Here is a 13978-nt window from a genome sequence, read left to right on the forward strand (position 1 = left end):
TGAAGATGGCATAGAGATTGATCCCAAAAAGATAGAGGCTATACAGAAAGTGGAGGCTCCAACATGCAAGAGAGATATGCAAAAGTTCCTTGGCAAGGTCAATTATTTGAGAAGGTTCATAGCTAATCTATCAGGGAAAGTTGATGCATTTACTCCTATCCTTCGGTTGAAGAATGATGCTGATTTCACTTGGGGGGCAAAACAGCAAGAAGCATTTGATATGATCAAGAGTTATTTGTGCACTCCTCCGGTGATGAAAGCACCCAAGCATAGGGAACCCTTCAGGCTTTACATTGCAGCGGAGGAAGGAGTTATTGGTGCTGTTTTGACTCAAGAAACCGAGGAAAAAGAGCATGCTATTACATATTTGAGCAGACGCTTATTGGATGCCGAGACAAGGTATACATTTATTGAAAAATTATGTCTATGCTTATATTATGCTTGCACAAAATTGAGACATTATTTAGTGCCGAGTGCTTGTGTAGTAGCTTGTCAGACCGATGTCATTAAGTACATGTTGCATAGTGAAAGTGCGTTATATCGACTAGAGGGGGGGTGAATAGGCGATTTTTATGAAAGTCTTCAAAACGTGGGAGTTATGAAGACAAACAGCGAAGATTTTGCCTATTACTATGCAGCGGAAGTTAGATTACACTAGGCAAGCCATGGTCAAGTATTCAATAGAGTGAAAGCACAAAGACAAACAGCTGCAGTGTAATAAGGATCAGGTAGGAAGAAGTTATGAAGCCAAACAGATCATACATTCACGTTGTGAAGACAAAAGATAGAGCAAGCATGCAATGGCTTCACAATGAGTAATAGTAAGAAAAAGGAAGTGAAGATGAAACCGGTGACTCGTTGAAGACAATGATGTGTTGGACCAGTTTCAGTTGCTGTGACAACTGTACGTCTGGTTGGAGCAGCTAGGTATTTAAACCTTAGGACACACAGTCCCGGACACCTAGTCCTGAACACGCAGCTCAGGACACCAAGTCCTCACCGTATTCTCTTTGAGCTAAGGTCACATAGTCCTCGCCCAATCACTCTGGTAAGTCTTCAAGGTAGACTCCCAAACCTTCACAGACTTCGTTCACTGGCAATCCACAATGTCTCTTGGATGCTCTGAACGCGACGCCTAACCATCTGGAGGATTCACAAGTCCTCAAGTGTAATAAGTCTTCAGATCACGCAGACAAGAAGACTTAAGTGATGCCCAATGTTCTCTGGCTCTGGGTGGTTAGGGCTTTTCTCCTCGCTAGAAATTTTCTCTCAAAGGCTTCAAGGTGGGTTGCTCTCAAACGACAAAAGCCGTGCACTGAAATCTGAGCAGCCAACCGTTTATGGTTGTAGGGGGTGGGCTATTTATAGCCACTTGGCAACCCGACCTGATTTGTCCGAAATGACCCTGGGTCACTAAGGAACTGACACGTGTCTCAACGGTCAGATTTCAAACTCTCATGGCAACTTTACTTGGGCTACAAGCAAAGCTGACTTGTCCGGCTCTGGACAAGATTCGCTCTCATTGTCTTCACTCGAAGACATAGGTTTTTGGTTTAGGCATCACTTCAGTCATTCTGACTGGTTCTCCTGGACCCCACTTAACAGTACGGTGGTTCCTATGACTCAACACAAAAGAAAAAGAACTACGAAAGATCTAAGTCTTCGAGCTCCATAGGCTTCATAACGTGTCTTCTTTTGTCATAGTCTTCAATGTGAATATCTTCATATACCACCTTTGGCTTCAATGTCTTCATACATTTTTAGGGGTCATCTCTGGTAGTAAAACCGAATCAATGAGGGACTTCTACCTGTGTTATCCTGCAATTCTCACAAACACATTAGTCCCTCAACTAGTTTGTCGTCAATACTCCAAAACCAACTAGGGGTGGCACTAGATGCACTTACAATCTCCCCCTTTTTGGTGATTGATGACAAACTAGTTGAAGTTCTCAACAGGGAATATAGTCTGTGAAATTGTAAAGGATAAGGAATTGTCTTCATAAGTTTCAAGGGCTCCCCCTGAAGATGTGCATATAAGTTAATTTGCTTTTGGAATGCAAATGCACATGGCAGGTTGTACTTGTGGAGATCCAATTCAGCTTATGATGACAATCCACTATGCATGTGAAAGTATATGAAGATAATGACATGCATAATGGAAAATGGACGTCTGCAGAATGAGATACGTGCGGAATTTATCGTCGCACATGCGGAATTTATCTTCGCAAACAGGGTGGCAAACAAGTAGCAGACGACCATTGAGTTTTAGTGTTACAACTCAAAGAACCAAATGAAGCAAAAACAAGAGTTGTAAGCACGAAGCAAAATATAGCAAAACATAAAGCACCCACCCATATGGACCCGCTTGAAGACTATCAACCCATATGCTTCTCCCCCTTTTGTCATGAAGGACCAAAAAGGTTTGAAGACATAGAGTGTCTACTCGTTCCCAGGAGCAGCAGTGTCGTTGGAGGTGTTTGGCGGTGCAGAAGAACTTGGAGGTGCTGAAGCAGGTGGCGGTGATGTAGCATCGTCTTCTTCATCAATGATTCTGGCAGTGACTGTGGCAGCAGATGAAGAAAACTCAGAGTCTTCAAGTGATGGTGTGTTGCGCATCACAGACCTTCTAGGAGGTGTGGTGTCAAACTTGAATCGCTCAGTGAAGCCATCCTCTTCAAGTTCAGCTTCAGTACACATCATTGATAGCCCTTTCCATGTACGACGACAGGTTTCATGAGTGACGAAAGCATTCTTGGTGGCAAGATTTCGAAGACGATTAACATCCACCAAGAGGCTTTTCATCTGACGCTTTAGCCGGTCGTGATGCCTATCTTGTTTTTGATGAAGGGCCACAAGAAGCTCTCGGTTATTGAGAACACGAGCGCGCTTCTTGGGTCTGGAAGCAGTTGCACTATCAGTGGCTTCAGTTGAAGCAGGGTGTGGCGCACGTGTAGTGCCAGCCAAAGGATACACCCTGGAGATGGCTTCAACACCTTCATCGTTTTGAGTGAAGCTCTGGTGTTCTGCATTCTGAAGACTCAAAGGTTGCTTGGCAGGCTTAGGATATATAGCTTCAGCAGAGGTATCCACATCTGGCAAGAAGATCCGATGGTTGCGGGCTGAGGGCTGATATGAGATTGCAGAGTGAAGCTTGATCAGTCTCATTACCCAAGGAGCATAGAACTTTAAACCAAACAGATCTGAGCCTGATGCAGCGAGTTGGCGTATGAAGAAATCCTGTGCGTTGAAGCATTTGCCATGAAGGATACAGAATATCAGAGTCTTCATTGCACCCTCAATCTTGGCATTTGGAGAGTGCCCTTTAATAGGCCAGAGAGTCCGCCAGATAATGTGATAGATTGTTCTGGGCAGGTACTCAAAGTCTTCAACGAAGAACTCTATTGGATAAGGAGCATCGAGAGGCAGTGGCTTCATCATGGAGAGCATCTGACTCATATTTGGTTCAGGTCTCTGGAATATGCTCTCAAGAGCTTCAGTGTGTAGTGGACAACCTTCCTCGAAGAGTTTGCCAGGAGTGGGCAGGCCGGTGAGCTCAATGATATCAAATGCATTGGCTTCGTGATGGACATTGCCGGTCATCCACTCCAGGGCCCAAGTCTTCGGATCTCTGTTGTATCCCTTGATGTGTAGGGTGGCATAGAATTGCAACAGAAGCTCTTCATTCCAGTGCTCTTCATCAGTTATAAACTGCAGCAGACCCACTTGCTTGAAGCAATCCAGCGCTTCCTCTAAACAGGGCAGACCAGCAATAGCTTCAACATCAAGGCGCTTGTGCAGGAAGATGCGACCTTGGTTGTATAGGATGCATGAATAGTAGCTGCGCTGAGGATAGCTCCAGAACCTATCTGATGAAATCCTTTCCCTCGAATAGGGGTTCTTGGAGCTGTTGAAGAATGTATTGTCTGCCTTGAAGCTATTGATGTCGAAGGAGCCAGGTGCTGATGCAGGACCTGGGAACCTTGGCAGCCTTGGGACTGGCTTCTGAACATGAGGCCTGTGCTCAACATGATAATCAAATTGAGGACCAGCAGCAGACTCAGGAACAGAAGTGTCTGGATCAGTAGCTTCGCTGTCTGCTGAAGCTTTTGGTGGGGAGGGCTCCACATTGGCTTCAGTGTTGGTTGTGGCAGCCTCAACATTTTCAGCCTCCGCTTGACTAGCTGGAGGGTCAGTCACAAGCACGTTATCCTGGAGAACTGCTTCTTGGTGGAGCATAGGATTGGGCTCTTGTGGTGCTTCTTCTGCGGCTGATGCAGCCGGAATGTCTTCAGCATAGACGTGAGGCCTTGGACCTTTGCGAAGCCTGCGGAATGCAGACGATGCTTGTGGGGTTGGTGTGGGCTGGGCCTCATTGTCTTCTTCCTCTTGAGGGCGATCCGCCCATGACGCATCTTGTGCAATTGGCGTCAGAGGATGACCAATGCTGATGAGTTCGCTGTGTTCATACTGAGGAAGGGCTGCATCATCTTGTACATTGTCCTGATGACCAATGTCTTCAACAGCAATGGGGTCGGCTGTTGGTATGTCTTCAGCTTCAGGAGCCTCTGTGGAAGCAGGCTCATGAACTGTCAGTTGTCGTTCTGTGTTGGGGCGAACCATAGAAATAGGTTCAACTATCAAGGGCTCTGTGGGAGCAGCCCGAGATTTCTTGATCTTTCGCTTCTTCTTGCTGGGGGCAGTAGGAGAGGCTTCAGAGCTTTTCCTTTTCCTGGCTTCAGCCTCAACAGTTCTTGTCTTCTTGAGCTCAGAAGCTGTTGACCGGCTCTTTGGCTTCGAGCCAGTCGTTGCAGTTGGGAAGACAATTGGAACTGCTTCTTGCCTTGATGCCTCTGGTTCAGCCATAGCAGGCTTCTTCTTCTTCTTCTTCGCGGCCATCTTGGGGTCGATGCCAGGACGGCCAAGTGCCTTGCGCTTCTCGGCCTCATTGTAGGCTTGCACACATCGTTCTGCCAGAGACTTCATCCGCTCATGTGAACCTTGAGCTTCTGCATGCTTCTTCAGAAAATTTTCTTTTAGCTCATGCAACATGGTCTTGAAGATCTTCACTTCTTGCACGCTGAGCTTGGCCATATTCTTCTTGAACTGAGCCTTTTCATGATCAATTTTCTGCTTCAGTTCAATAATGCGCTGGGCAATGGCAAGTTCTGAAGCAATTGCGCCTTGGAAGGCGACGCTGAGGCCAACAGGCAGCTGCAGATCTTCGAAGCTTATGTTCGGTGTGGCAAACCATTCGTCGATGAAGTTGTGGATGATGGCGACATCAAAGAGAGGCAAATTGTTGAAGATCTCAGCTTCTTCTTTGCTCTTGATGAGCTGCTCTAGAGCGTCATCTCCAAGATCTTCATCACTCGACAGATCAATGGCTTCGCTGCGCAGAATGGCAGCAGTTGTGAGCTTTTTGCCGGTGTGTGGCTGAGGCACCTTGGCCTTCTGGGGCTTGGAGACGCGGTATACGTCTTCAGACTGCACACTGTCTTCAGGAGGTGCAGTTGCCAATGGCTTCGCCCTTGAGATTTTTGATGAAGGGGCTGGCTTTGAAGCTTTTGGCTTCTTCGACTGCTTCGGCTTCGGTACAGCAGGAGCTTCATCAGACTCAGAGTCAGCTGGAGGGTCATTCACGGCAGTCCCTTGGACTAAGATGCGGGTGATGAGGCCCTCAAGATTGGCATACGGACCGATGATATTGGGTTCTGCGTAGCGTGTGCCATCTGCCCTTGGAGCTGAGGGACCAGAGTTGAAGTCTAACCCAAATTTCTTCTTGTTCTGCTTCGCTGATTGTTGGGCAAACTGGAAGTTGCGCTTGAACAGATTGTCGTCACGGCACCAGAGGAGTGACGACGGATGCGCATCATCAGGCTGTGGTCCTCGGACCATGCATGGGTAGAAGCCTTGAGCAATGGCTTCATCTCTGGTCCTGGGTATGAGATTCTTGTAAAGGACGTCCCCCCATGGTCTCTTGATGGCACTTTTCTCAGCATACTCCTGGGTGACGAAGCGGTATTTGAACCATTGTTCTGCCCAATAGCGTCGAATCCATTGGATTCGGGTCTTGCGCTGCCCATAATTCTCTTCTGGATCTGTTTTATACATTTCTGCCAGGTCTTCAGGCAGATCTTTGGAAGTTCCTTCATGTCGCTGTCTGCCCCCTTTCCTTGCAGCTGCTTCTGAAGCCATAAACTTTAACTTGAAAGGCTTCAAAACTTTCAAAGGCTTTCTTTTGCTGGACCAACAGGAACTGGCTTCAGGAGAATTTATGTGTTGCTGTAGGAATTCTGCAAATGAATGCAGACTATGAGAACCGAAGGATTCTCCCACGGACATGTACCTGTGACAGCATTAAGGTGCGAGGGAAGGGGAAGAGGTCATATGCATTCTCAAAAGGTTTTGAAGATTAATCAGTTTAGAAGACATTGACCTCATCGTGCGAAGACATTCACTCATAGATAAGAAGTTGGTTCCAGATTTGTACGAACCCACAGATCAGTACAAGTGAGGAATCTAACTACTTCATGAAGCACAAGTGAATATACTAGGCATGTTGTGAGATGCATATTGAGAGATCTAACTTGTGTGAAGATAAACTTCTTATGGTAGAAAGTGACAGAACCATGAGATCAAAAGGGGCTGTTAAAAGAAGTTTTATTTACCACACTTGGAACTGCTAGACGGAAGTGGGAGATGATGCCGAGCAGTTCAGTCCTCTGTGCCCTAACTTGGCGACGGAAGACACCTACGTCGACGGCGGAGAGGACGATGTCCGCGATCGGCGTGAAGAGGCGTCGGAGAAGTTGCGGCAGCGAAGCGCTTCGTCGCCGGCGTCGTCGAGGGCTAGCGGTGGCGCTAGGGTTCGTGCGAGGGTGGAAGAAGGAGATAATGACCGCGGTAAGTGTGAATTTATAGGCACAAGGGCGGCACTGTGCTATTACACAGGTGCCCCTGGCGATTCGCATCTGAGGAACGCGTGGCCAGTTTGCGGAAGTTTGGGGTTTGTTCCACGTCCCACGCACGTCTGGATTGTCGGGCGGTCGTTCCTGCTTCTCCGGATTTTATGTGGAGGAATGGGCATTTAAAACGGACTTTATGGTTGTCTCTATATCTTCAGCTGACAAGGACGCAGTGAAGACATTCGACAGTTTCAATAGAATGCATATGACTTGGAGAGATAGACTTTGAGATAGAAAGCATAGAGAGATTAGGGTCCGATCACATTCACTTAGTTCAAAAGATTCAACCAAGAAGACATAGCTATAAGTGAATGCTGTAGAGGATAGAACACTAGTATGTATACATCTATATAATCAACGTAGTGAAGATAATCATGAAGACATGTTGAGTTCGAAGCCAAACCAAATGTGAAGATATTGCAAGGTAACGCCATGAGTGAAACACTTCAAAATAGAACGTTTGGTGGTGGCGTTACCCACCGTATAGGAAGTATTAGACCCAGACACGGCGCACAATTATCGTGGCGCTCCGAAGTCAAATTCCACATTAATGTATTCACACTTAGAATGTATGTCTTCATTGATTGAAGATATACTTTACTTTGTGCGTTGCACATCTAAGTCATCATATGCATAAGTGTTAGGATGTGTGCCTGATCACAAGACATTTGAGGATTCCAGGATATTTAGCTCACACCGTAACTTGCAAAATCTCTTCTCATCCAAGGGCTTGGTGAAGATATCTGCCAATTGTTTCTTCAGTGTTGACGTGTATGATATCAATGTCTTCCTTCACAACATGATCTCTGAGAAAGTGATGACGAATTTCGATGTGCTTTGTCTTTGAGTGCTGAACTGGGTTGTTGGCAATCTTGATGGAACTTTTTTTGTCGCAGTAAAGTGGTACTTGCTTCAGATGAATGCCATAATCCTTGAGTGTTTGCTTCATCCACAGAAGCTGAGCGCAGCAAGATCCAGCAGCAATGTATTCAGATTCAGCAGTGGAGAGAGATACACAGTTCTGCTTCTTTGAAGACCAACATACAAGTGATCGTCCCAGAAAGTGACATGTGCCTGATGTAGACTTGCGATCAACTTTGTCACCAACATAATCAGCATCCGAAAATCCAACCAAATCAAACTCTGAGCCCTTTGGATACCATAATCCTAGAGTTGGGGTGTGAGCCAAATATCGAAGAATTCGCTTCACAGCTAAGTGATGCGACTCCTTTGGTGCCGCTTGAAATCGAGCACACATGCAAACACTAAGCATAATATCTGGCCTAAATGCACATAAATAAAGCAAAGAACCAATCATGGAGCGGTATACCTTTTGACCGAACTCTTTACCATTGTCGTCAGGACCTAGATGATGTTTGGCTGGCATTGGTGTTGTGAAGCCTTTGCAGTCTTGCATACCGAACTTCTTCAGGCAATCTTTGAGATACTTCTCTTGAGATATGAAGATGCCATTGCGTTGTTGTCGTATTTGAAGACCAAGGAAGAACTTCAGCTCCCCCATCATGGACATCTGATATTGCTCTTGCATCATATATCCAAACTCTTCACTGTACTTCTGATTGGTGCAGCCGAAGATAATGTCATCCACATATATTTGGCACACAAACAGTTCACCATCATATGTCTTCGTGAAAAGAGTGGGATCCAGGGAACCAGGTATGAAGCCTTTTCTCTTCAGGAAGTATTTGAGTGTGTCATACCAGGCCCTAGGGGCTTGTTTGAGGCCATACAGTGCCTTGTTGAGCTTGTATACCATGTCAGGATGTTTTGGATTTTCAAAGCCAGACGGTTGTGCAACATACACTTCTTCTTCAATCTTGCCATTGAGAAAGGCACTTTTCACATCCATTTGATATAGAAGTATGTTATGATGATTTGCATAAGCCAGCAGAATGCGTATGGCTTCAAGCCTAGCCACGGGAGCAAATGTTTCATCGAAGTCAATGCCTTCCACTTGAGTATATCCTTGAGCAACGAGACGAGCTTTGTTTCTGACAACTTGACCATGCTCATCTTGTTTGTTGCGGTATATCCATTTGGTGCCTATTATGTTGTGCTTCCGTGGATCAGGACGCTTAACCTGTTCCCATACATTATTCAGCTCAAACTGTTGAAGCTCTTCTTGCATAGCTTGAATCCATTTAGGTTCCATGAAGGCTTCTTCAACTTTCTTGGGTTCTGATATTGAGACGAATGTGAAGTGCCCACAGAAATTTGCTAGCTGAGTTGCCCTTGAACGAGTGAGTGGACCAGGTGCATTGATGTTGTCAATTATTCTGTCAATCTGCACTTCATTGGCAACACGAGGATGTACAGGGTGAAGACTTTGCTCTTGCTGATCTGTGTTGTTGTTGGGAGGAATGTCTTCAGGCTGAGCATTGTCTTCATGTTGATCAGGTGCTGAGATGATAAGTTCTTCTTCAGGATGAGCTTCAGAAGGTATAATCTCTCCAGTTCCCATTAGCTTGATTGATTCACTAGCTGGAATCTCATCTAGCACATTTGGCAGTTGCTCTGTTTGCGAACCATTTGTCTCATCGAACCGCACATCCACTGTTTCAACCACTTTGTAATGAAAGAGATTGAAGACTCTGTAGGAGTGCGAATCCTTTCCATATCCAAGCATAAAGCCCTCATGTGCTTTTGGTGCAAACTTTGAGGTGTGGTGTGGGTCCTTGATCCAGCACCTTGCACCAAATACTCTGAAGTAACTGACATTTGGCTTCTTGCCAGTTAGGAGTTCATAAGATGTCTTGTTCAGAAGCTTGTGAAGATAAACACGATTGATTGTATGGCATGCAGTGTCAATGGCTTCAGTCCAGAATTTTCTTGGAGTCTTGTATTCATCTAGCATTGTTCTGGCCATCTCAATGAGTGTTCTGTTCTTGCGTTCGACGACGCCATTCTGCTGTGGCGTGTACGGAGCTGAGAATTCATGTGTGATGCCCAAGGTATCAAGATATGTATCAAGGCCAGTGTTCTTGAATTCAGTGCCATTGTCACTTCTGATGTGTTTTATCTTGGCGCCAAAATTGCTCATAGCACGATTGGCGAAGCGTCTGAAGACATCCTGCACTTCAGTCTTGTAAAGGATTATGTGCACCCAAGTATATCTAGAGTAATCATCAACAATGACGAAGCCATAGAGGCAAGCAGTAGTAGTAAAAGTTGAGTAGTGAGTGGGGCCGAAAAGATCCATGTGGAGCAGTTCGAAGGGTTGAGTAGTAGTCATGATTGTCTTCGAAGGATGTTTTGCCCTTGTCATCTTCCCTACTTCACAGACACCGCATAAGTGATCTTTCTTGAACTTGATGCCCTCGATGCCTATGACATGCTTCTTCTTCGCAAGGGTGTGGAGGTTCCTCATGCCAGCATGCCCAAGCCTCCGATGCCAAAGCCAGCATTCTGAAGCTTTTGCAAGAAGACATACTGCAAGTTGTGGCCCTGCTGAGAAATCTACCACGTACAGATCATCTTTTCGATACCCTTCAAACACTAGAGACTTGTCAGATTCCATTAGTACTAGGCAACGATATTTTCCAAACATTACGATCATGTTCAAATCGCAAAGCATTGAGACAGACATTAAGTTGAAGCCAAGGGATTCAACAAGCATGACTTTATCCATGTGTTGATCCTTTGAGATTGCAACTCTACCTAGACCCAATACCTTACTTTTACCAGTGTCAGCAAATGTGATGTGGCTCTTGTCGGATGGACGTAAGGTTGAGTCCATAAGAAGGCTTCTTTTGCCAGTCATGTGATTTGTACACCCACTGTCAATAATCCATTCTGAAGACTTTGAAGATGCTGGTGTCGTACCCTACAGTGCAGTTAGGGAGATAGGCTTCACGAAGAGAATTGTGAAGCAAAAACATTTGACGAACCAGTGGGTTATGAAAACTTAGATCCAGATTAGGACTAATAGGGAGAGTAGCATGCGATTCAGGAACGAAGTACATAATGATGCCATTCGAGCATTTTATCTTGCGCCCTACAAGATTTTTAAGGTCCCCAACAATAGCGTCAGAAGATTTTGTTTTTCTGCTGGAGACCTTTCCCTGCAAAAGAGAGTTAAGCTTTCTTAACCACCCACATCTTCAAGGGTGGCTTAGAAGCAATAAGTCTAAGTGCAGCATCTGAGAATTTTGGCTTTGAAGCCTTAGCAAACAGTCTTGCGGGTGGACAATAATACTCATAGGAATAAGCAGAATAATTTTTGGTCATATGAACATGATGGTTCGATGAACCGCTCTCATATTCATATGCCTGAGTATGGTTTCCCTGCAAAACATTTGTGTTAGTGTGACTCAGGTGAGTCCTCTGTTTGTATGAAGCCTTTGGACCGTATGAAGCCTTTGGTCTGAGGTTTGTCTTCTTCAAGTGAGGTGTCATGAAGACATTCACAGGAAGATTTTCCAGACACTTTTTCGGAATCCAGATCTTCTTCATAGGCGGTCCATTCCTGCAGTTAGTACCAATGTACCTGGCAAACACTTCACCATTCTGATTCTTAAACAGTTTATAGTTTGCATCAAAGGATTCATCAATAATAATGGGGTTAGCACATGTGAAGCCAGATAAATTGGATGGATCTGCTGAAGGTTCCTTTGCAGCAACCCATGTGGTTTTGGGGTACTGCTCAGGTTTCCAGTAAGAGCCATCTGCATTTATTTTCCTTACGAACCCAACACCCTCTTTCCTAAGGTTTCGGTTCAGAATCTGCTTCTTGAGGACATCACATAATGTCTGATGTCCTTTAAGACTTTTGTACATCCCTGTTTCAAGCAATGTCTTCAACCTAGCATTCTCATCAACAATAGCAGTGGTATCCTCAGCAGAGGGGTTAGTTACCACATCAACAGTTGAAGATATTGCAACAGCAGTAGCAGTGGAACATTCAGCAACAGAAGTAGCATTATCACGCTCAATGCATTTAAGACATGGTGGTTCAAATCCTTCCTAAGCGGAACTGATCTGTTCGGCGCGAAGTGATTCGTTTTCCTTTTGAAGATCTTCATGAGCCGCTCTCAATTTCTCAAGTTCTTGCTTCCTTTGAAGATAATCATAGGAAAGCTTTTCATGAGTTGTTGAGAGAGTATCAAGACGATCTTCAAGTTCCTGATACTTAACGTGAAGATTTTTTATGTCTTCAATTAAGGATTCAGATCGAGTCATTTCAGCACCCAACAGATCATCGCTTCTGTCTAACAGTTTTTGAATATGTTCCATAGCTTTCTGTTGTTCAGTTGCAATTTTAGCAAGTGTTTTGTAGCTGGGTTTTGAATCACAGTCAGAGTCATCGTCACTAGATGTTTGATAGCGAGTAGTGCGTGTGTTTACCTTGGCACCGCGTGCCATGAAGCAGTAGGTGGGAGTGGAGTCGTTCTTGTCATTTGCATCAGTGTCGGTGATGAATTCATTGTCTTCAGTGTTGAAGATGGACTTGGCGACGTATGCTGTAGCCAGACTCGCAATGCCAGAATCAGACTCCTCCTCAGATTCCACCTCTGCCTCCTCAGAAGCGGACTCCTCCTCTGAATCCATTTCCTTGCCAACAAACGCACGTGCCTTGCCAGATGAGCTCTTCTTGTGTGATGAAGACTTTGAGGAAGACTTGGAAGAAGACTTTGAGTATTTCTTCTTCTTCTTGTCGTCAGAATCATATTCCTTGCTCTTCTTCTTCCTTCTGTTCTCATTGTCCCACTGTGGACACTCAGAGATGAAGTGTCCAGTTTTCTTGCACTTGTGACATGTTTTCTTCTTGTAGTCATGAGCAGTAGCTTCATCATTCCTTGAGCTTGGTCGTGCAGATTTTCTGAAGCCTTTCTTCTTGGTGAATTTTTGGAACTTCTTCACTAGCATTGCAAGTTCCCTTCCAATGTCTTCAGGATCATCAGAACTGCTGTCAGATTCTTCTTTAGATGAGTAAACAGCTTTTGCCTTCAAGGCACGAGTTCGCCCATAGTTTGGACCGTAGATATCTCTTTTCTCAGAAAGCTGGAACTCATGTGTGTTGAGCCTCTCAAGTATGTCAGACGGATCGAGTGTCTTGAAATCAGGACGTTCTTGAATCATCAGGGCTAGGATGTCAAACGAACTATCAAGTGATCTCAGTAGCGTCTTGACGATTTCATGTTTGGTGATCTCAGTGGCGCCGAGGGCTTGAAGTTCATTTGTGATGTCAGTGATCCAGTCAAATGTGTGCTGGACATTCTCATTGTCATTTCGCTTGAAGTGGTTGAAGAGGTTGCGAAGAACACTGATTCTCTGATCTCTCTAGGTTGAGATGCCTTCATTGACCTTGGAGAGCCAGTCCCAGACCAGCTTGGATATCTTCAAGGCACTCACACGGCTATACTGTCCTTTTGTCAGATGACAACAGATGATATTTTTGGCAGTAGAGTCCAGTTGAGTGAACTTCTTGACATCAACAGCAGTGACACCTTCTCCAGCCTTGGGAACGCCGTTCTCGACGACATACCATAGGTCGACGTCAATGGCTTCAAGATGCATGCGCATCTTATTCTTCCAGTAGGGATATTCAGTTCCATCGAAGACGGGGCACGCAGCGGAGACTTTGATTATCCCTGCAGTCGACATAGCTAAAACTCCAGGTGGTTAAACTGAATCACACAGAACAAGGGAGCACCTTGCTCTGATACCAATTGAAAGTGCGTTATATCGACTAGAGGGGGGTGAATAGGCGATTTTTATGAAAGTCTTCAAAACGTGGGAGTTATGAAGACAAACAGCGAATATTTTGCCTATTACTATGCAGCGGAAGTTAGATTACACTAGGCAAGCCATGGTCAAGTATTCAATAGAGTGAAAGCACAAAGACAAACAGCTGCAGTGTAATAAGGATCAGGTAGGAAGAAGTTATGAAGCCAAACAGATCATACATTCACGTTGTGAAGACAAAAGATAGAGCAAGCATGCAATGGCTTCACAATGAGTAACAGTAAGAAAAAGGAAGTGAAGATGAAACC

The sequence above is a fragment of the Triticum urartu genome, chromosome 2, assembly GCF_003073215.2.
Source record: "Triticum urartu cultivar G1812 chromosome 2, Tu2.1, whole genome shotgun sequence".
Lineage (NCBI taxonomy): Eukaryota > Viridiplantae > Streptophyta > Magnoliopsida > Poales > Poaceae > Triticum > Triticum urartu.